Source organism: Podarcis bocagei (assembly GCF_964188305.1).
Source record: "Podarcis bocagei genome assembly, chromosome: 7".
In the NCBI taxonomy this organism is placed as follows: domain Eukaryota; kingdom Metazoa; phylum Chordata; class Lepidosauria; order Squamata; family Lacertidae; genus Podarcis; species Podarcis bocagei.
This window is the reverse complement of record NC_138132.1, coordinates 44,958,458-44,982,960: the sequence shown is the minus strand read 5'-3', so window position 1 is coordinate 44,982,960 and position 24,503 is coordinate 44,958,458. Positions and strand designations below refer to the sequence as shown.

At 43.1% G+C, this 24,503-nt stretch overlaps 1 long non-coding RNA gene across 1 annotated transcript in view; it reads right to left on the bottom strand.

The window, feature by feature from the left end:
- LOC308591788 overlaps nucleotides 1–24,503 on the bottom strand; it is a 46,644-nt gene that overhangs the window by 2,902 nt on the left and 19,239 nt on the right. The window contains exon 3 of the long non-coding RNA XR_014010260.1: nucleotides 21,493–21,599. This is a non-coding gene — a long non-coding RNA (uncharacterized lncRNA). The remainder of the gene's footprint in view (nucleotides 1–21,492; nucleotides 21,600–24,503) is intronic.

Here is a 24,503-nt window from a genome sequence, read left to right as displayed (position 1 = left end):
TCTCTGGCCACCGTAGTCAGGAGGGGTAAAGAAGCAAGCTAGGAATCTCCAAGTCTGTGTGGTGGTACAGTTTTGGGCTTTGCTGTTTCATAAACAGTTATGATGAGCCACCTCAGTGAAGGGTAGAAGGCGATGGAACAGTATAGCTTCACCTTCAGTGCAGGCAGGGCAGAGGCAAAAAAGCACATTTTACTTTTGTACGGTAAGCTACACACACACCTCTCTATCTGCCATCCAGGAAAGTAAGGGGCATTATCAGAGTTCAAGGATACATCCCAGCCAGGCAAAAACATGCAAGCAGAACCAGTGAAGGGGGCACTTAGGGATTGTCCTGAAATGCCAGAGTGAGAAGCCTGGGGGAGCACATCTGGGCCCAGACCAGATGTTTCCCACTTTTCTATTAAGAGGTTCCAAATAGGTCAAGTTTCAACCATTAAAAACTCCCCTACAATCAGTTGATAACACCCCTCCGCAACCACAACCCTTGTTCTTTCTATTTGTCTTGCTATTTCTTGTTTGCAAAATATTAAGTGTCAAACTGTTGAGTGAGACTGGTCTTCCTAATGTGTCTAGTGGGCGAAAAACAGCCTTGACAAAAACTTATTAGCCCAGCCAGCTATAAATAAGAAAATAAATACAATAAGGAACAAGGTGGCTGATAATACCTTGTAAATGAAGTCATCAAGGAAAGCATGGAATGGAAATGTCTGTGTCATTAATTGTATATGAAACAGAATGCCAAAAACATGAATTAAGCAATGAGAGAGAGAGAGAGAGAGAGAGAGAGAGAGAGAGAGAGAGAGAGAGAGAGAGAGATTTGCTAGCTAATATGAACTAAGTGGAAAAGCAGCATAAAATGGCAAAAAGTGATTTACTTACTCCAAGACCTGAAGATGTACGTGTTACTGTTTAGGTAATCTCGGGATTATTTGGTTAAAATAAAATGTTGCTCAGACGAAAAAGAGTCTTCACGAAGTCTAACTGCTATTTGCTTTGCATGACGATCTTATGCAGAAGAGAAAAATAAGCTCAGATATATTCTGAGAGGGAGCAATATTTGGAGTTAATTGGCCCATTAAGCGATTAATTTAATAGGTGGGTGTTAGTCACTAACATTAGGTTATCCTAGGCAAATTGTCAAAAAGGTAAACTGAAATGAGAATCCAAAATGAATACTGAAATGACAGCAAACATTAGGAAGAGAGAAATGGCATTCAAATAGTAACAGTGTATACAGGATTGGAGAGACCTCTAGTGTCCCTAAAAACCTGAAACACAAAAGCAGCTCATTATTGTGCTAACAGGATATATAGATGGCTAGTTTTCATCTTATCAAAAGGGGGAAACTGCAAGTTTAATATTATGGCTTGCAAAATACCAAACATGTATCATACATTACAATCTCCTACATGTATACAGATCCACGTGCGTCAGCCAATCTGTACAATATAGCCACAGTTATATCCAAAAGCGGTCATAATGTATTGAATTTCATTAGCTCTTAGTTCTTGCAGTCTCCCAAACCACATGCTGCCAAGTCCTTTTAGTCCATTCCAAAAAGAAGCTCCCCTTCTTCATGGATATGAATAATCAATCTCCATATATATATATATATATATATATATATATATATATATATATATATATATTTGCTTTCGTAGATTTTCACGGGTACAGGAATGCAGGTTTTGGTGTCTTCGGGTGTCTTCCCGTGTAAGAGTTGGGGTGTCTAGGCGACGTTTCGACGAGGTCTCACTCGTCATCTTCAGGCTGGTGCTTTCGGCTTCTTGTTACTAGAACAGAGCAGGATCTCAGTGTTTGAGTTCCTATAAATACTGTTGAGGGGGTGTGGTGTATAGCCTCCAACGTTCTGGGCAGAGAGGAAGTTCCCAGGTTAATGTGCCTTTTCTTCTTTTGTTCATTAATTACTTGAGGGATATCTTGAGTGATTACTTGAGTGATATTCTGAGTACCACTTAGGAGGGTCATTAGGTGTGGATTAGTTGCTAAAGCTTTCGTGTCTTGACCTCTTGAGCTTGTGAAGAGTTTTTCTGAGAAGATGGCTGTACTGCACTTAGTTGTGCTCTGGCTTGGCTTCGTGTATAGGGGCGAGCTGTGGTTTTGTGCCCTGTGCCAGCCAGATCTGTGTAGGGATTGCAGGGGGGTGCAGCATCCGGAGGTGCCACTATGGTTTGGCTACTGGATGGTGTCTGTAATTTATCTGTGGAGAGGGTCTGGGTTTGGGTCTGGTGTGGTTGATTGGAGATGGCGTTCTGTGTGCCTCTGGTTCTGGTGTCGGTTTTTGTGGGGAGGGCTAATTTCCAGATGTCTGGCAGGCGGGACGTGTCGTCACGCTTGTTCATGTTGTGAGGGTGTTTCTCTATCTCGATGGCTTCCATGATTATTCTCTTGTGGTGATGTTCCATGTTAAAGAGCAATTTGGAATCTGCAAAATTAATTTCGTGTCCTGTTTCTTTCATGTGTTGGTAAAGAGAGGAAGTTTTTTCTTCTTTTTTGACGGCATTCTTGTGTTCTGCGATACGTGCATTTATTCGTCTGTTTGTTTGTCCAATGTACGTGGCTGGGCAGACTTTGCAGGGTATTTCATAGACCCCTTGGTTTTCTAACTGGATTTTATCTTTTGGGTTTCTGAGGATATTGGCTATTTTTTGGTTGGTGCAAAAGGCTGTTTTGATATTGTGTTTATGGAGGATTCTGCTAATTTTATCTGTAGTGCCCTTGATATAAGGAAGGAGGGCCATGCCATTGTTTTCTTCTGTGTCTTGGTTTTTGGGGGGTGTTTCTTTTTGGATTAGCTTCGTAACCCTGTTTTGCTGGTATCCGTTGGCGATTAACACATTTGAGAGATTCTGTAACTCAGTTGTCAAGTGGTCTTTGTCAGCCAGGCGTTTGGTTCTGGAGATGAGAGTCTTGGCTACGGAGTTTATTTGTGCAGGGTGGTGGTGTGATTGTGCATGTAAGTAGCGGTTGGTGTGTGTTTTTTTCCGGTAGATAGTGTGTCCTAGGGAGCCATCAGGTTTTTTGTAGATTAGGACGTCAAGGAAGGGAAGTTGGTTGTTGGCTTCTATTTCCATAGTGAATTGTATTTTGGGGTGTAGGCTGTTGAGATGTGTGAGGAAGCTATCTAGTTTTTCCTTCCCGTGTGGCCAAATTACAAAGGTGTCGTCAACATATCTGAGCCAAAGTTTGGGTTTGTGTTCTGACTTGTCTAAAGCATTGGTTTCAAAGTGTTCCATGTACAGATTTGCGATGACCGGTGAGAGGGGTGATCCCATAGGTGCTCCTTCTATCTGTTTGTATCTTTGTCCATTGTGGATGAAGTACGTGTTGGTTAGGCAGTGGTTGGTCAGGTCCAGGATGTATTCGGGGGGATTGTATTTGTTTTGAATGGCTGTCAAGGCTTCATTAATGGGCACTTGTGTGAAGAGAGATACAACATCGAAGCTCACAAGTAGGTCATCGGGATGTAGGTTTTGCTTCTTTATTGTTTCTATGAACTGGAAGGAGTTTGTAACGTGTGAAGCGATAGATTCTGCATAGGGCTGAAGTTGCTTAGCGAGAAATTTAGCGAGATTTTGTAGAGGTGAGCCTATGGAGCTGACTATTGGTCTGAGTGGTGTTCCTTCTTTGTGTATCTTGGGGAGACCGTAGAGTTTGGGGCATCTGGATGATTTTTCTCTGGGGATGATTCTTAGCTGGATTTCTTCACTGATAGGAGAGGCTTTTATTTTGGATTTGGTGGTTTTTTCCAGATAGGTGGTGGGATCTGTTTTTATAGGTTGGTAGGTAGGGTCTTGGAGTAGATTTGATAGTTTTGCTTGGTAGTCCGATGTGTTCATCACAACAGTGGCATTACCTTTGTCTGCTGGGAGAATGATTATGTTGTTGTCTTTCCTCAGGTTGGTGAGTGCTTTCTGTTCTTCTTTGTGTAAATTGCTTCTGGGTGGTTTGCTGGAGCAGAGGATGTTGGTGACTTCAAGTCTGATTTTATTGGCTTCATCTGGGTTGATTTTGGTTAGGCTAGCTTCGACTCCGCATATGATGTTTTCCGTGGGGATGCGTCTCGGGGCGACTGCAAAGTTGAAACCTTTGGAGAGTACTTTGGTTTCAGTTGAGGTGAGGATCCTGTCTGATATGTTATGTACTGTTTGTTTCATGGGTTGTTGTGGAGGGTGGCTGGGCTTCTGGCGTTTCTCTAGTTTGTGGAGTTTGTTGGTGTGTATGTCTGTCTTATGTGAGGACTCTGTTTCAGCTCTCCAAACGGCTAGTTGTTTGCATTTGTCCCAGAGTGCAGGGTGGATTTTGTTACAGAGTTTGAGGTGAAGAGTGAGCAGATCTTTGTTGGTTTGGTTTAGTAGGTATCTTTTCTTATGTAGTTCGTTTCTGATTAGGGATAGTTCTATGCTAATATTAATCATGCAATCTAAAGGTATGAGAGGAAACCTTTTTCAGCTCTCTGGGGGCAAGGCCAGAGACAAAACTGGGTTGGGGCAATGAATGTCCACTTAACCTTCATAAAGTAGGGTAGTTTCTACACACACGCCCTCTATGCTCCTCCAGGCAACCAAGAAGCACAGTGGTACAAGTGCATTAGGCTGCTCCAGAGACAAGAGTCAGGGAACAATATGACCAAATATGTGTGAATTAGAACAGGTCACAATTTAGTAAAGTTAGTGGGGTTGGCATGGCATTTAGGCATGGATCTGTTCTGCTTCAAACGTCTGGTGTGATGATGGGATTTTACTTGATGTTTTGGTTTGTATATATACTGTAAGTTACTTTGGTTACCTCTTTACAGAAAATGACCAATACATTTAATAAATCATCATCACCTACCACTGCCTGTTCACCTGTCACCTCTGAGCCAGTGAGAGAGAGCCATGGCTCAGTGGTAGAGCTTCTGTTTTGCATGCAGACGTTCTCCAGCTGAATCCCTGGCATCTCCAGGTGGCTCTAGATAATTATTCCCTGCCCCAAACCACAGAGGGAAGTTGTTGTCGGTTCAGACAATACTAAGCTAGATGAACCAGTGGTGTGACTCAGAATAAATCATACCATTTCCTTGGAGGAAGAGCCTCCCCTCACCCCAAAGAGAAGGAAGCAGGAAGCAGGAAGCAGAGAGAGCACTGAAGAGGAAGTGGGCCTGCTGAAAGAGAAGCCCATTGTTGGTTTTGTGCTCATGGGCCTCCAAAACCTGAAGTTTGAACATTTCAGAAATGTTCCCCACCTCCTTCAGGGTGTGACGAGATAATATAACAGACATGGCACTACTGCCAATAATGGCTGTCTCACATCTGGTTGTCCCTTTGATACCTATTGAATAATGATATTCTCAATGTGATGTGATATCATCCCGTTCTGAGATTAGACAGCCTCGACACCAACACATTGGCTCCTGATGATGGGGATGGGATTTTCACATGACGTGATGGCATCACAACATGCACTGAGTTTCACTTGACATTTTAGGTAAGAGAGAGCTGCGGTTCTCAGCTAGTTCCTCAATCTATCAGAAAACCCCTGATTAACCAACAATTAGATCTGCTGTCTACTGCATTGTTACAGTAAGCTTCTGCAACATAAAATTTTATTAGAATGCCTCCCAGGTAGTTTATGTCTATGCAACATCTGTCATAGAGAAAGCATGCATATGAGTCACAATCAGAGCCTGCCCACCCATGAGGGAAGGTGAAGCAACTGCCTCAGAGCTTTGGAACATTCGATGGGGCAGTAGATCCGGGCCCATAAGGAGCAAATTACTTCCCATTTACATTCTCAGCCACCACTTTCTCCTCCATGCTGCTGCTGTTTGCTGTCGCGTCTGGAAGCAATGACTCCCCCCCCCCCATCAGCCTCCTTTTGGATCTCCTTTTTCTCCCCGTTTTCTCATTGGTGGTGGTGGCACTGGTAAGGGGGCAGGGGAGGAGTTGGGGGGGTGGATCCTGTTTCTGAGGGCTCATATGTCTCCTCTCCATGACTGATACACACAATCATGCTCACATCCCATCTTTCTCTCTTCTATAGATCATTATCTACAGTACTGATACAAGGTTCAGTATCAGTAAGGATTTCGGCTTAGAACCTTCACTGCATCCTGGTGTTAGACAGGAGGAACTGCTAAATACAGCTGCCCCATTGTCAGGGAGTGGCAGGACACTGATGAGTGTGCACCGGAGGAAGAGGGGCTGCAGTGTGACTTGGGAGAGATGAGCAGTGGTCTGTGGGGAATCTGTAACAGCCAGGAGGCAAGAATAGGAGGCAGGGGAATCTTCAGAGCTGGAAGGAAGGAAGAGAAGGCAGAGGCAGGTGAGGGAAGTGAAGGAAGGTCCAGGTACTTCCCCACCCTCTCTTGCATCACTTTCTCCTGGAACCAGGAAAAAATGGAAGCTGCTAAAGCAGGAGCAGCATTATGTTGCATTATGTGAAGAAGGATTTGCTTTGGTCTGATCCAAATCAATTACTGATTTTCATGAACAGGACAGCCCTTGGCAGGTGACCCTCAACAAGGGATATAATATTAAGAAAGGATATAGTATAAGTCTGGGGAACCTTTGGCTCTCCAAAGGTTGCTAAACTACCATTCCCATCATCCCTGGCCTTTGCCCATACTTTTTAGGGCTGGAGTAAAGTTTCCCATGCTTCTTCTAGGAATACTGGAGACAAGTTGCTACTCCCCATCACAAGTCAAGCATTTGCAAATGTCTTCTCTGTTTATTTTATAGAAAATATTATCTTCTTCTCTGACAGCTTATCCATAACCCAGAGGGAAATGATATCTATGTTGCTGTCAGCATTGTTCAATTCAGGAGAAAGAGATCTGGCAGAGGAATCCTATACTACAGTGTGGTTGAGTTCCAGGACTTTGTCAACATATTTCAGGTAACTGGATTCAGCTGAAATACAGTCAAACTTAATCCACAAGATGTCTGGCCAGTTTTCTCTCTAGCGTATGTTTTCTGATCTTTACGTCTATTGCAGTTAGTTCTTTGACCAAGGAGGGGTTGGTTCATTTAATTTATTTTTGCAAACGTTACAGTGAACATTTTCCTTTATATTCTCCCGTAGGCACTCTGGTGAGTTAAGAATGCCACCTATAGTTCATCATTGAAATAGCTCCAAGAGGAGAAAGAAAGAAAGAAAGAAAGAGAGAGAGAGAGAGAGAGAGAGAGAGAGAGAGAGAGAGAGAGAGAGAAAGAAAGAAAGAAAGAAAGAAAGAAAGAAAGAAAGAAAGAAAGAAAGAAAGAAAGAAAGAAAGAAAGAAAAGTGGGGGGACCACACCTTCCATGAATACCAACCAGGAATGTTGAATGACATGGATCTTTGAGATTTCTGATACATATGACAAAGTTTTTTTCAGTTAAGCTGCAGATGGAAACTTAGCAATCAACTGGCTTCTGTATTTCCTGAACATAGCAACATAATTCTTTATTCAAAAATGTATCAAAATAAGTCTGAAATGTGTGAAAGAAAGGTGCTTTAAAATACATTTAAAATAATATGTAGATGCTAATTTTCCTGTAATTAAAAAAATTGCTAATTAATCTGGAAATCAGGTGAGATAGATTTATGAATGCACACTTCAAACAGGATGAGCAGTTACAATGGACAGATTCATCCATACCATCAAGTCATTACATTTCCATCAAGTTGCATTCCAATCCATTGTAACAATTTTCAGAACAATTTCTGTGTGTCTGTTGCAGCAAAAACAACAAAGCATCTTGTGCTGCCTTAAATTTTAATAGATTTTATTACAGTGTCAGCTTTTGTCAACTAGCACTCAGTTCATCAGATGAATGAAGAGTTATTCTGAGTCACAGCTGCATTTCTTAGGGCTGGGCGGGCAGTAAGGTCAAAGGGAAATGAAATGTGGCCGTCCAGGCCTCTCTGTCTGCCCCTTGGGATTCTCCCATGGCCGTAGCTTTCACAGGTCCTGATCAACACCCTCTCTAGTACTTTTGCATGGTTGGAATGTGTCCTTGAACTGTAATGATGCCTCTTGCTGGTCATGCTGGAGAAATATATGCAGAGAGAACCATCTGACTTTTCTGTAGTTGGAATGTAGACTACTGTGCAATAATGAGTCACATCCATTACCCCACCACCACTGGAATCTCATTCCCAGTGCCTTGCAGACCATTTTCTATAACTTCCATGAGACATATGCACCTGGTGATTTGCCCTGCTCTAATTCTTTCCTGTCCAACCCCTCAAACCAGCAACAATATTGTAGGGGTGTGTGTGAAGGGACCTTGTTCCCTAGGAGTTGGCTCCTATGGGTCAGATAGAGAGGCCTAGATGGTCTCATTTGGTCCCCGGGTCTGCAGTACCCCATCCCTATACTAATTAGAGAGAAGATGTGCTTGGGAACCTCCTATGGGAAACTTGCCCAAGAATTCCTACACACACAATTAAACAAAAAACAAAAAACTGGAGCTATGCCTGGAGGTGGTGATGCAGTGCCGCAACATTTAATAAACCAGCTCTAAGTGAGTTAGAAGAAGCCTTGAAAGACAGGTATGCATGCCAAGTTTGCTTTCAAATTCTTGACAAACTCCTGCTTAATAAATAGCAATTTGCCGTGTCGGAACGCTGAACTCTCTGCTTTGGCTCACTCATAACAAAGACGCATATTCAGAGTCGTGCTGTTTCATGACCCTCCTGAGTTTCTATTTGAGAACTCCTTGGAAACAGCTGCCACTTCCTCACAAAGCACGTGAGGCGTAACCCAACCAATTTATTGAATTATTCATTAGACTGAGAGAATAAATAAAAAAGGTGGGTATAAGAGGGTGGGTGGGGGAGAGAGAAGAGTGTGGCTGTTATATTGGGGAGAGAGGAAGTTGTCAGAAAGTGCTTTTTATTTATAGGTTTATTACAGCTTGCATTTGTCTCTGTGAGAAGCATACAATTTTCTCTATTGGCCACCATAACTCAGGATAGAAAGAAGAGCTGTAAATACTAGAAATTTGGGGTTTTCTGGGACTATGGTCTCCTATTTTTAACTTGCATTTTAACATGGAGGTAAAACATTCCTTTGACAATGTACAGATATTAAATAAAGATCAGGGGGATACAGCAAGCAGAAATTATTCAAGTACTAGAGGAAAAAAATTGCTCCAGGCTACTCTTTCACACATTGTTGCTCAAGTCAGGATTATGATATGACAGTTCTAACTCTGCTGCTGACATTCGAATAGACTATTACATTATTTACTTTTTGTAAAATAACATTCTATTACAGCTCCCTCAAGGCCCACTGCTGTTCTTAGCTTAAGGGGAAAGATTCTCTTTGCCCATGATTCTGAGCTTCCAATTTGCTAATGCAGCTCTGGTGGAGACCACTAATCGGGTCGTCCCTTAAAGAGGGCACATATTGTGGTGAGACCTGGACAACTGACACCCTGTGTTGTGGGTGGGAACATCTGGCAAGCCACAACACCCGATTGGTAGGTCCCTCAAAGCTGGGTACAATCTGGTCAATGGGACGCAGACCTTATAGAGATGCCTGTTAAAAGGAATCTTAGCCCTGCCCTCCCTTCAAAAGGGGTAATTAGAGGCCCGTCTCAGTCGCTGCATTCAGTGCAAGCTCCAGCAGTTCCTCAGCAAACATTGGATTGTCTGGGGTCTATCATGCGTTGGGTGGGATGGCTGGCCCATTTGCACGCCCTCCCTACCCAGATTTGCACCTTTCTCCTTTGGGCATGGTGCCTAAAAAGGCCCCAGGTGAATTTTGATTAATTCACAATTTATCTTAGCCGCTAGGTTAATCAGTAAATGACGCTATCCCTCCTGAGTTGTGTTCTGTTAAATATGCCACCTTTGACCAAGCAATTAAGTTAATCAGGAGTTTTGGGAAGGGTGAACTTTTGCCAAAGTGCAATGTAGAGCTGCCTTTCCTTTACTTCCTGTTCATCCATTCGATTTTAAGCTGCTGGGGTTCCAGTTGGATGGAGCTTATTATGTGGATAAGGCAATGCCTATGGGCTGCTGTATATCCTGTGCAGCTTTCGAGGCCTTCAGTACATTTTTGGACTGGGTTTTGCCTACCAAGACAGGTTTTAGGGGCGTGACCCATTACAGTGGTGCCCCGCAAGACGAACGCCTCGCAAGACAAAAAACTCGCTAGACGAAAGGTTTTTCCGTTTTCGATTTGCCTCGCAAGACGAATTTCCCTATGGGTTTGCTTCGCAAGACGAAAACGTCTCGCGACTTTGTTAAACCGTTAAAACCGTGCTTCGCAAGACGCAAAATTCGCTAGACGGCAAAACTTGCGGAACGAATTAATTTCGTCTTGCGAGGCACCACTGTACCTCGATGATTTTTTATTAAGTTCTGCAGCAGATTCGGAGAAATGCCTACTGCTTTTGCAGGCTTTTAATGACCTAACTCAGGAGTTAGGGGTTCCTTTAGTGGCTGATAAAACAGAAGGCCCAGTCACGAGGTTGTCTTACCTCAGGATTCAGTTGGATACGGTGGCAGTAACTTCCGCTCTGCCTGAAGTAAAGTTGATGGCTTTGTGTGACATCATTATGGAATTCTTGCCACAGGTGAAAGTTACCTTGAGGCAGATTCAGTCCCTGTTGGGCCATTTGAACTTCACATGCAGGGTGGTGGCACCTGGTCACCCCTTTTGTGCACGCTTAGCAAGACTCTCAGCTGTCCTGCACTCACCCCATCACCAGGTCCAATTGCCCAGCAAGGTCAGGGCAGACCTGCAGATGTGGCTTGAATTCCTTAGGGAGTTCAATGGCATATCCTTGTGGCAGGATACCTTGAACCTGCAATTCGATTTCCAGGTCCATTCAGACGCCACTGGTTCCTTGGGCTTTGGGCTCTATTTCCGTGGCCTGAGTGCTGGCAGGGTACAGCCATTACCCATGAATTAACCTTTCTTGAGTTTTTCCCCATCGTAGTGACAGTGCACATCTGGACCATGCAGTTCAAGGACCAGCGGGCCTGCTTCTGGTCCAATAACCAGGCCATGGTGAATGTTTTGGCAAGGCAGTCATCCCGTTCCAACACAGTCTCTGCCCTCTTGCGCACATGGTCAGGTTACATAATAGCTCATAGTATTTCCATACATTTAAATGCTAGCTCTAGCTATGCCTTGAATAGAATAGGCAACCTGAATTCACGGTTAGGCTTTAAACAGCATGCTGAATAGTTTTAATGTACTATAACCTGCAGATAACTTTCATGTAATTTGGTTTGTAAATGCTAACAACTGGAATCCCCTTTTTTATTTATTGCAAAGGCTAGCATATTCATCATCTTGCCTAATTAAAATTTAGCAATTAACGAGCAGGGGCAAAATGGCACAATGAGGTCAGAAGCAACCTAAGCAAACTTATCATAAATGCAGAGCATTTTAGAGTTTCTAAAAAGTTCATTCTTTGCTTAATTAACAGATCTAATTACAGTCCTGACATAACAGAATGCAAAGCGTTCTCTTTCAAAGACAAGAAGTCAAAGGTTTAATAGAGCAGATAACCTTCTTTTTCAGAATGCTGTGACAGAGCTGAGCACAAGGGGAGGGAGCTATTTTACCAAGCAGTCAACAGGGTTGATGCAATGGCTTTGACAGAAATTAAAGCTAAGCAATACACAGGAATCCCAATGCAACAAAGGAATTGAAAGCGAATAAAAACTCTCATGTATCTTGGGATCTGAACTAACACCAAGTCAAGGCATTTGATAATCTCCTTTCTTAGCACGATGCCAGTTCTTATTCTGTGACCTCCACTGGCTACTTGTGAAAAACAGTTTCATGTTTCAGAGATAGCAAGTTTTGTAATTATCACCTTATTGATCTAAAATGCAAAAGGCACACACACATTCCCATTCCCTCTTCCTGTATTAAATAAGGATGTGTAAGGTAAAAGCAAAACAAAACCCGTGTATTGATGCTTGTTGACCACAAGGTTTCAGAAACTCATTCCAAAAGAGATTATAGTGTATTCAGCTTTGCCCAGATTTAACTGTGTGGTCTGGGAAAGAGAACAGAACACTGATTGGAAACTTATAGAGTCTCAGCCTTGCTGAGCTGACTTTGTACAGACAAACAAACAAAAGCTTTGAAACTCCATATAGACAAAGTTCCTAAGCATGAGGACAATGAAAGCCAGTTGGCTGTTGGCTTAGGCTTCAAGCTTAACCCCACTTACGTGGGAGTAAGATCTGATAGAACTTACTTCTAAGTAGACATGGTTAGGATTGTGCTAATAGGCACAAATCCTATGAGTAATCTCACTAATCAGAATGAGACATCTGAGGAAATTAGCAATCCCTATGGTAGAGAATCCTTAAATTACCCCGGACTGAATCATGAAAGGCTTCAAAGACCCATACTGCTACTTTGAACTGTGTGTAGTACGACCAAGAACCAAAACTTTGTCCTAGGAGTAAACACCATAACTAGCAGTCACAAGTCTTAATGTGTTAACAGCACTCTATAGAAGTAGGTATCAAGACAGGTGTTTCAACCCTTGACGTGTGGGTTTCACTGACAATTATCAGGTTTAACAGGCACATAGTGTTTCTCTGAGCAGCAATGAAAACAAATTCACAGCAAACTGAAGGCTGTGATGAATGTGATTCGAAGTAAGCCCTCTACAAGCATTATGTCTACACATTTAATTAAAGCATGAACAGGTCCACATCCCATAGCTTTGCCTACTAGCATGTGCCTGTACACCATGAACATCTGTAGGATGGAAGTCTTCATGCATATATGAAAAGGCTTCATATATGCTGCACACTGAATATGTACATGGCAGGAAATGCGGCTAGGAAGTACAGCACCACACATACATTGACTGAATATTTGAGCATAATGACCACTCCCCCCATCAAATGGGGGGCGCCTTTTGCATGGTTGTGTGCAGCCCCCTGGATCCCAGTGCGGCTCCTGGTAGTTCAGGCTGGCTTCATCTTCCCCAGGCTGGATACCTGGAGGTCTCTGCCTAACTCAGTCAATCGTCCAATCCCGCCTGGGGAGGCATTGCCAGGTAAGGGGAGGGACCACACTGCCCACACAACAGAAGGTGAATCTTACCTGTGAAGCGTCAGTCGGCTCCAGAGCTTCTCCCACCCTGCCCTCCCTCAGGTAAGTCTTCTTTTGCAGGTTAACTTCTTTTCCACAGGTACGCAGGCACTGCTACATCAGGGTCGCTGTTGAAGGGCCAGAAAGGAATTTCCCTGCATTGGCAGGTTTTTCCTTTCCCTTAGCAAAATGAAACAACTTTGGTGGTTTCAGGCCTTGGGCATCTTCCTAAATTGGGGGGGGGGGGTTTGAAGCGGTGACCCATGCCCCCCTTGCGGTGGTGATCTCAGGGTTCCCTGTTAAAGGGGTCTTGAGGGGAGGCATTGGTCATATGCCGAGAGGTAATCACTGTTCTCCCCTCCAACGGTGGCGAAATGGGGGGAAGGCTCTCTGCTTAAACATATGTTCTCCAGAGCCAGCCCAATCCCCACACATTCTGGAGAACCCTGATGTCTCCCAGATCCCCGGCTGGGGACTGGGAAGGATAAATACCCAATGCCTGAGCCAAGGTTTCCCTACATCTGAAATTTAATAAAGTTGTGGCCAATTTTAATCCCATAGCACATTGTCTTGAGTCATTATTTTGCTCAGGGGTCGCCTGGAGTTGGGGGGACTCCGCCTATCCACGCAATTTATGAAGATCTAGCAATCTCAACCCAGTTAATCTCATCTACTTTTCACCCTCTTCCAGTTGTCAACTGACAAAGAGTGCTATTCAGCTGAGTTTCCCTCACAGTAAAGGTAAAGGTACCCCTGACCATTAGGTCCAGTCGCAGACGACTCTGGGGTTGCGGCGCTCATCTCACTCCACAGGCCAAGGGAGCTGGCGTTTGTCCGCAGACAGCTTCCAGTCATGTGGCCAGCATGACTAAGCCACTTCTGGCGAACCAGAGCAGTGCACAGAAACGCCGTTTACCTTCCCACTGGAGCGGTACCTATTTATCTACTTGCACTTGACGTGCTTTCGAACTGCTAGGTGGGCAGGAGCTGGGACTGAACAACGGGAGCTCACCCCATCGTGGGGATTCAAACCGCCAACCTTCTGATCTGCAAGCCCTAGGTTCTGTGGTTTAGACCACAGCACCACCCAAGTCCCTTTCACAGTAGACCCATTGAAATTAATTGACTTAATTTAGGCTTGCTCATTCATTTCAATGGGTCTACTCTAATCAAACTTGTATGGTGGGTGGAATTCACCCCATCCCCACCCTATCTATTACTTGATGTGTCCTTCAGTTTTTTTATTATCATGACATTCCATACGTCAAGCGATTGCCTCCATCACCCTTCCAGACAGAAGCCCCATACACAGTTCCTTCAATGACTACTTGGCTTATTTCCCCCCCTAATAAATGGAATTCTAAGCCACATATTTTTGCTGTTGACACTTCAAAAGGCAATTTTTATAAACGGGTTTCTAAAATAACAAAAGTAACAACTAAAAAAAACCACACTTCTTAATGTCTGAATGCCCCATGAAGATGTTAATCACAGGCAATATAAACTCAAGCCCAAAAGAGCCATTTGGTTTCCTGAATTTATTGGAAAGCAGAAAGCAGCAGGATCAACTCTCTCTTTTTGCTTTATTTTCTGGCATTGAAGAGCTTTCAACCTTCAGACAGTATCATTTATTAATAGTAATCCAAGCAAGCAAAGTTGTTAGCAATAATGTATAGCCCAAAAACGCTATATGAAAGGGCAATAAATCGGACTCGGGTAGAAAAGAAAAACCCAAACAAAACAAAATATCCCCACATTCCATGATCAATCAGCTTTCACACTTTAAATTTATGCACTGAGTTCAGGCCATAAAGCAAAGGTAAAATATTTGGCCTCTTCAGTGAGAATCCCCCCCCCCCCAAAGATGCAAGGAGGGGGATTCGTATAAAAATACCTTTGAACATTCTATGTAATCTCTCTTTAGTTTCATTTTCCCTTTGTTTTCCCCTACCCCCTCATCTTTGATTGTAGAGAAACAATAATAATAGGATGCCATCTCAAAAAATAACCTTGATTTTGTCCTTTTTTAAAGGACTCATTCTCCTTGTATGAGCAAAAGGGGGGGGGGGAGAAAAAAAACTCCAAGACATGAAAGGTACAAAGTATAGTATGAAACAAAAGGGACTTTTAAGGTCACTTTGGGGGGACTTTTACAGTCACATCCACACAAATGCATTTAAAGATGTCTTATACCACATGATCAGTCATGGTGTCCCCCCCCCCCCAAGAATACTGGGAACTGTAGTTTATGAAGAGTGCTGGGAATTATAGCTCTGTGATGGGTGTCCTAACTCTAATGACCATTAACAAGCTGTATGTAAGTGCTGTCCTGGAAAAGGATGCACAGAATCCAAAGGCCTCTCATTTCCTGAGACTGATGGAATGGACTAAGGTAAAGGTAAAGGTACCCCTGCTTGTACGGGCCAGTCGTGTCCGACTCTAGGATTGTGCGCCCATCTCACTTAAGAGGCTGGGGGTCAGCGCTGTCCGGAGACACTTCCGGGTCACGTGGCCAGCATGACGAAGCTGCTCTGGCGAGCCGGCACCAGCGCAGCACACGGAAACGCCGTTTACCTTCCCGCTAGAAAGCGGTACCTATTTATCTACTTGCACTTAGGGGTGCTTTCGAACTGCTAGGTGGGCAGGAGCTGGGACCGAATGACGGGAGCTCACCCCGCCGCAGGGATTTGAACCACTGACCATGCGATCGGCAAGTCCTAGGCACTGAGGTTTTACCCACAGCGCCACCCGCGTCCCTATGATGGAATGGACTAGAGAGGTTTAAAAATATATATTCATGTCTGGAGAATGTGGCTAGAGAGGAGTTCTTTCAGTCTCAAGAACAACAGTCACCCACTAAAATCCATTGGAAAAAGATTCAGGATAAGGGACTTCATTGCACAAAGCATACTTGATTTATGGAACTCTTTGCCAAAAGGTGTCGCAATGGGCATGGGTTTAGTATGCATCCACAGGGGATTGGGGAATGCGGGTGACGCTGTGGGTTAAACCACAGAGCCTAGGACTTGCTGATCAGAAGGTCAGCGGTTCGAATCCCCGTGATGGGGTGAGCTCCCGTTGCTTGGTCCCTGCTCCTGCCAACCTAGCAGTTCGAAAGCACGTCAAAGTGCAAGTAGATAAATAGGTACTGCTCTGGTGGGAAGGTAAACGCCGTTTCCGTGTGCTGCTCTGGTTTGCCAGAAGCGGCTTAGTCATGCTGGCCACATGACCCAGAAGCTGTACACCCGCTCCCTCGGCCAGTAAAGTGAGATGAGCGCCGCAACCCCAGAGTCGGCCACGACTGGACCTAATTGTCAGGGGTCCCTTTACCTTTACAGGGGATTGGACCAATTCCCAGAGGCTAGTTCCTTCAATGGCTATTAGCCATGAGGTCTAAATGGAACCTAAGTGTTCAGTATCAGTGGATGTCAGTTGCAGAGAAGAAACAGTGAAGGATGGTGATTTCATATCCTGCTGCTGTTGCCAGAAGAATGTAGTTACCACATGTGGGAAAACAATGTTGAATTAGATGGAACTGTGGGCTGATCTAGCAGGACTTACCTCCCCCCCCCTAAATTGAAACACACACAGACCCCACTTTACAGTGGTACCTCGGTTTAAGAACAGCCCTTTTTATGAATGATTCGGTTTACGAACTCTGCAAAACCGGAAGTAGTGTCCTGGTTTGCGAACTTTACCTCAGAACGGGAGCCGAACGATGGAAGAGTACTGAAGGCGGGAGGCCTCATTAGGGAAAGAGGGCCTTGGTTTAAGAACGGTTTTGGTTTAAGAACGGACTTCTGGAACGGATTAAGTTTGTAAACCGAGGTACCACTATATTTTATTTTGCCCCTCTGGAAAATAAAACAAGCAAGTTATTCTTTGTTACTCTGTAGCTCTTGCTTATAAGCTGAAACTATGTTGTATGAGTCTCACAAAAAGCTTAGTAGATCTTATCCCTTATTGCCCTCTACTGTGCTCTGAGAATGTGTGAGATGGATGGCCTGTAATAAGCTATTCAACAAAAGAGGGCAGTGAAGAAACTGCCATTGCAATAGGCTGATGTCAAGTGGATTAAAGAGACCTAATCCATATCATCAACTGTTTGCCAGATCCCTTTTATTGTAGGGCATGTGCAGTTTGGTTTGAAATGAGAGCTGGCAGGAGTTCAGAGAAGCGCAAGAGACTTATCACAAAGCATATGCAGAACTGAGCCCCAGGCTTCTAACCTGGAGAGACCTTCTTAGGCCAAACTCATATCAGAGGTTTATAAAAATTTATGACAACAGAAAGGACCTTTCCTCCCCCCCCCCCCCATACTCCTAGAACTTGGAGTATTCATTTGAGGCTGCAACACTAATCACACCTTCTTGGCACAAGCACCACTTATATAACCACAAGTCAAGAGGCAGTAGAATCAGGAAAGCTTTTTTAAAAAATCACCTTCAAAGCATAACCAACTTATGGAATTTGCTGTCTGAAATGGTGATGTCTGCAAGCTTTGATGAGTTTAAAAAATTAAAAGTTTCAGAGAGAGTAGCTAACAACAAGGCACCTAGCAACTAATTCTATTGAGCCTTCATCTCGCCATATATGGGAGGAATAGATATACCTCAGCTCGGAATATGAGATTACTGGGAACAAATATGTGTGGTGGAGTGGGGATTATCAACAATCAAATGAAAATACTTGATCTTCAGCTGGGCAAATCTGATAGCTCATCATATCAGATCTGTTTGTTTTGCAAATGGGAGGACTGACATGTAAGCAAGAGACTCAAACTAAGCACAATAAGCTATTGATCCCTATCTTTAATATTAGCACTGATTTTCTCCCAAAATGTCCATCTCAGCAATAAAGGACAATAGGAAGATGGCTGGGTCACAAATGTCTTCATCTGTGGTTTTAGTGTTCAAGTTCATAACTACACAGAGAGTCTCCAAGGAAATTTGATATTGAACGTGAAATCAACTTTGTCTTGGACATTTTATTACACTTCTCTCTCTTTTTCAAACTTTTTTTAAAATAGGGAAATCATGTGCCGACAGTGGCAGCCCAAGACATCCGGTTGTGGTAAGGGGAGTCCAAATAGGCTGCTAGGTGCAGCACTTGTCCCTCCTGTTGCTGCAGTTTTAAAAAGTCTTGTTTGAGACTCCAGCTCCTCTCGCCTTCATCTACCTGCCTCACATTACATCAGTGGTGGGAAATCTTTTTCAGCTAAAGGGCCTCATTTCCTTCTGGGTACCTTTCTAGGAGCTACATGACAGTAATGGATGGAGCCAGAGGCAACAGTGAGCAGAGCAATGACTGTAAATTTTACACACTCACACACCTCCATCCAGGCAAACCAGATTCATTATTACACTCCAAGTAGGTAAAAGCACTCAAGGAGGATTTGAAGGAGTCCACTTGGGTGTGGTTTAACAGTCAATCCCTCCTCCTAGAGAACTCTGGGAAATGTAGCTCTGTGAGATGAATAGGGGTTTCCTAAGAGCTCTTAGCAGCCTTAACAAACTACAGTTCCTACATTTCTTTGAGGGAATCTGTGATTGTTTAAAGTGGCCCGATACTGCTTTAATTATATAGTACAGGTGGGGCTATCTAAAAGCTACAAAGCAATATTGTCATATACTCAAAATTCAGAGCACAAGGAAAATTCAGAACACAGGCATTTGGCAGATCAGTAATTTGCACCATTCCACAGTGCCAGGTTATGGCAGGAAGACTTCAAGACAGCATCATGCTTCAACTTCACCATAGGTACTGCACTGGGGTAATCCTTATAAAACAAAGTAGCACATTGTACAACAACTTACAGCCCATGTTGTATTGTTGTTGCCAATGTGCTTATGCATGTTACTTCATGCAAGCATAATTATACAGTGGTACCTTGGTTATCAAACTTAATCTGTTCCAGAAGTCTGTTCCAAAACCAAGGCTCACTTTCTCATGGAAAGTAATGCAAAATGGATTAATCCATTCCAGACTTTTAAAACAAACCCCAAAACAGCAATTTAACATGAATTTTACTGTCTAATGAGACCATTGATCCATAAAATGAAAGCAATAAATAATGTACTGTACTATGAAATAAATAAAACAGTATTGTAGATGATAAAAATAAAAATTTAAAAAAATTCTTACCTGCACTGATGATAGTCATTGTTTGGATGGGGGGCTTTTATCCATTTTCACAGTCACATAATCAATCAATCAATAGCTGAACTGGGATCCACACAGTCACAAAAACAAATTAACTGAAAAAGCCTCAAAACAAAAAGGCAAAATAAATAGCAAAAACAAAAGCACCAAATATAAGCTCCAAATATCATCTCAGAACACTGCAATTAGAAACGGAAGGCTTGAATTACAATGGGGGAGGGGTGCAAATTAGCAGCGCAACAGGAAACACAGGAGGACTCAAAACAGAGCAAGTTCGGCTTCCAAATGAAAGTTCAAAAACAGGAACACCTACTTCTGGTTTTGCAGCGTTCAGGTTCCAAGCTGTTTGTGAACTAAGCTGTTCAAAAACCGAGGTACCACTGTACATTATGTTATTTCCAATGAGTCAGAAATCTCAGCGTCAATGATTTTAATGCACCTTTGGTATTAAGAGTCTTTCTTTGCTTTCTGAGGATGTCACAGACTACCAATGTGCTCTACACTTTGCAAAAATAAAATCTGATTCACTTCCCACTTCCCTAATGTGTGAGAAAAGGTTTATTGTTGCTGTTAACACAGGCTGTTAAAGAAGGACTAGTGGTATGAAAAGGCAGCACATTATCACATGGTTTATAAGCAGCAGCTTCTCATGGCTATATGAGGTATGTTTGGGGATTTGCCAGATCACAGCATTTGCTACTGTTGTTGTAAATCATCACATGAAGCTTCTACTAAGTCAGGATCAAGTAAGGACAAGAATTAAGTCAGAAGAAAATGATTTCAGGGAGTTGTTGGAAAAGGAGGGGGGTCAACAGTGGTTTTCCAAAATATGTCAGCTTTACTAAACTGAAGTACTAGGATTTTGCTATTGCTATTTAAAACAGGATCCACTTCCTCAGCTACAAGCAATATTGTGTTAAAATGGCAACATAATGCAGTTTGACCCTATGGAAGAGTAAAGTAAACAACAACACAGGTCAGTGGAGGGACTGGGGAACAAGTTGGATTGTGTGGAGGTGTCCTTCCACTCAGATCTGCCAGCTGCCCAATGTGTGGGCAGCACACTGCTGTGTTTCCCGCCAGTGGTAGCCAATGTAAAACCCCAAAATGGTCATTCTGAGGTTGGGGTGGAGTCTGAACCATCCTGGGATCCCTGAGATGCTGAGTGGTGCCACTGACATCATACGATGACATTGGGTTCAATTCAGCCCTTATTGCCTCCATACCAACCTCCACTATGATTGTCATTAGCAGCTCGGCTGTTGATGCTGCAGTGGCTCCAACATTCTGCACAGCTCTACTGATAGAGTTTGGAGGGTTGGATTGCACCCTAAATCTTGGTTCTGTAAGATTTTTTTCCCCATTTGGTAGAATGGTTGGGAGACTAGAAAATACTGGGCATGAAATATTTCATATAGATATAAATAATGAGCTATTCCTGTGCCTTTTAAATTATGTCAAAAATAATATAGTGCTCTCAAAAATACAAGTCCAAGTGTTATAGATCCTTACTCTAGATAGAATTGTCTTTGTTAAAATATGGAAGATAACCCGCACGCCAAATATCAATATATTTGGCATTAGCAAGGAAACTATGAGAACAGCTAGATATTGTTAAATTGACAATAACATTAAAGGGACATTAGGCATTTGAAGAAACTTCAAAAATATGGCCTCAGTAGTTCAGTACGGATTAAAAAAACACCTGGGAATAAATGAGATAGTGATCAATTATATACTGCCAGGGCTTTTTTCAGCCGGAACTCACTGGAACTCAGTCCCAGCTCCTCTCGGGTGGGAGGCATTCATGGTGAGTTCTGGCACCCCTTTTTCTAGAACAATAGCACTGTATACTGCTGTAATTAAAAATGGGAGAAAAATGAAACCAAATGGGACCCATGTGTATGGATTGCTTTCTTTTTTCTTTTTTGTTATTTAAGGCATGCCCTTAAATAGGGACTGATGGGGTTTACATTGTCCTGTAGCAGCTTTTTGCTTTTTCCTTTAAAAATGTTTTGAATTGATGTCACACCAAGGGCATTCAGAGAAAATAGAAGAGTGGTCACCACAAGGTAGCCACTGATAAGATTTCCACTGTTCCTACCATCATAAGCTATGACAGAAACAAAAGTTAAAAGAACCTGCAAGAGGGAGAGAGAAAAAATAAGTAAAACAAATGTGAATGGAGGAAAAGAATTATGGAATGAATATGGTTTTGATACAGTAATAGAAGAGAATTAGCCCTCCATGTGTCTGTGTCTCACCCTCAGGATTCTCTTTTTTTAAAGGTCCTTCTGCTCTCTATTCATCTTCATATGATTTGTTGAGCTGTTGTTGTTCCTGGCTCCCTACCGGCACAGACTTAAAGGAGCTGATGAACAAGAGGAGGGAAATAATTGCAAAAATGTCGATAAAATAAAAGACATGGCTGCTTTTGAAAACAGATCCAAAAGTTCTGACATTTAAGCTGGAAGAAAAGCAACCACTATACTTCATCCTGCCTCCTCCATCCGAGGACTTGAGCTCCTTGTGCAAAAAGTACCATGATGAGATAAAATGCAGGGCAAGATTTTTTTCTCTCTGCCTAGCCAGCCAGCCATTCATTTTATTGCTCCGATCCATCTGTCTTTTTAGTGGCTTCATGATTGTATCGGGTGTCGCTGGAAGTGCTGCTGCTAAATGTCAAAAGGATCTACATAGCACTGTGCTTGTCTTACATTATTCTGCTCTGACATTTTTAAAAGGGGAGTGTTTTGATTTGGAAGAGTATTTCAGGCAGCAGTTCTAAATGCACTTACCAGAGATTAAGCCCCACACAGGACTTACTTCCAAGTAAACAAGCACTTAACTCCCTATGTCTAAAAGACACACATTCACAGAAGATACAAATTTCAGGTCTACAGTAGGATGGTTAAAATATTCAGATATTTCTCTTTTCCTCTTCATTTGTCCTTCTAGGTAGATTTAGAATGTTTAAAAAGCAAATAAGAGCTAATACCCCAATGTCCTGGGAATTGTATTGTGGAATATAAATGGTACTGCTAAATCACCTGCATTATCATAATCTGTGAAATGTTTTTGTTCCAAACTGTCATCTTCTGAAATTCAGGGTCAGCTGCTGATACTCCTGATAATATTCCCTTTTCATACTTATCATGTAATGGCAGATTCTTCTCCATGCTTATGGGACATGGAGGTAGGTGACAATAGTGTCTGCTGTGCAAAAATGGTAGTGAATAATCAGAGAAAATTCTGCAAAGGGGCCTTCTTGGGAGCAGGGGGTGCTTGTGGAAAGAAAGATCTCAGAATTATCTCAGAGTAAAACAGAGTAGACCAGACCCAGGCCTGCAAGCCTTCAGCACAGTTTCTCCATCATCATATACCTTGCTGAATAAGGAGCTTTGGCTTCTAATTAGGCCAGTGGTCCTCCAAGCTTCTCAGTGGCAACTAACCCTGATGGCCGGAGGCAGTACGCTGCTGAATACCAGTTGCTGGGAATCACTTAAAGAAAGGGTAAGTGCTGTTGTGCTCTTGTGCTGCTTGTGGGCATCCCAGGGGCATCTGGTTGGCCCTTTTAAGAACATAATGCTGGACTGGATGGACCACAGGCCTGATCCTATGGGTCTCTTCTAATGTTCTTTATCTGGCTCTTGGGATTCTCCCAAGAATCCATTCCCCAACACCCATTCCCCAACCATAACCCTCCCTGGCCCTTCCTTGCACCCTCCTTGAGGGTTTCTGCCTAGCTGGAATGTGTTCTTGAACTCTGATAATGCCCCTTGCTTGTCTGGATGGAGATGAGAGAGGGATGTAGAGTTCGAAGGTACCCTCCCCCAAGGGTCACCTAATCCAACCCCCTGCAGCGCAAGAATCTCAGCTAAAGCATCCATGACAGATGGCCATCCAACCTCTGCTTAAATACCTCCAAGAAATGAGAGTGTACCACCTCCCATGGAAGTCTGCCCCACTTTGGAACAGCTCTTACTGTCAAAAAGTTCCTCCTGGTGTTAAGTCGGAATCTCCTTTCTTGTAACTGGAAGCTATTGGTTCATCTCTTACCCTCCAGAGCAGGAGAAAACAAGCTTGCTCCATCTTCCATGTGACAACCCTTCAGATATTTGTGTGAGTGGGTGTGTAGAGACTAGCCTACTGTTCAAAGGCAAGTATCTCCATGTATTGCTCCACCCACTTTCTCCTCTATTCCCACCCACCAGGGACATGTGACACTCAGAAGGTATTGAAGAAGGAAATGTGACCCTTGGGATAAAAGAGGATTCACTACGCTAACATAAGCAAAAGAGAGAGTATGTGTGTCCCTAACACTTCAATCAAGGGAACAGAATCCACAATGCAGGTAAACTTATGTAGTGAGCCACTGACTGGGTTATTGTTATGCAGGGTGTTGTTCGCATAACCTAGTGCTTTGCCTGGAAACTGAGCATTAAGGACAGGGCTGATTAAGTTACAAGTTGGCACTGAAGCATTGTAACAGATGGACACAGGTAGCCAGCAGGGGAGGATCAGGAATATGTATGAATGCCGCATCAGGTTTTGAGGGCATGTTTCCCATATGGGAACAGCCAGAGCAGCTGTCTGGATCTTACAGACCCTAAGAGGAAATGCCACCTCTAATCCAGATCCGCTTCACATTCACTTGTCTCAAAAATATATAAAATAGCATCTGCCACAGCTTAAGACAGGTTATTTGCCCCCAGTGAGCCAAGGAGAGTGAATGGAATAAATAAAGAGAATAGACATTCCGGTGGAGTTGAGCAGTTGGGGTTTTGATGGATTGCATGTGAAAAGGGAAGCTGAGGAAGTCAAACAGCACTCTACAGCTTTTTGGCAAGCCAACAGCAAATATTTATTAAAAATGAAGGCGCAGGGCAGTGATAATCTTTTTTTTTACAGCCTGATTGTGACAAGACGTCTCTCTTTTCCTCTGCAAGAGCCGATTATTAATGCCTCAAACACTTTTGTCTAAACTTGGACGTGTGTGCTAAGCCGTGATAGCACATCTGAATTCTCCCTTTTCAGTTGACCCCAAATCAACCTTAGGTATATGACAAGGTCAGGGCCAGGGCCAGGGCCAGGATGGGGCCTTCTCTGTCCAGGCAAGTCAGAGAGGAGAAATCTATCAATGGCTACTAGCCATGATGGCAATGTTATGCCTCCACAGTCAATTGATAGATAGATTGCTTGATTATTTAATTTCTATACCACTTAATATATTAAAAATATCTCTAAGCAGTTTACAGAAAACTGAAGCAAGAAT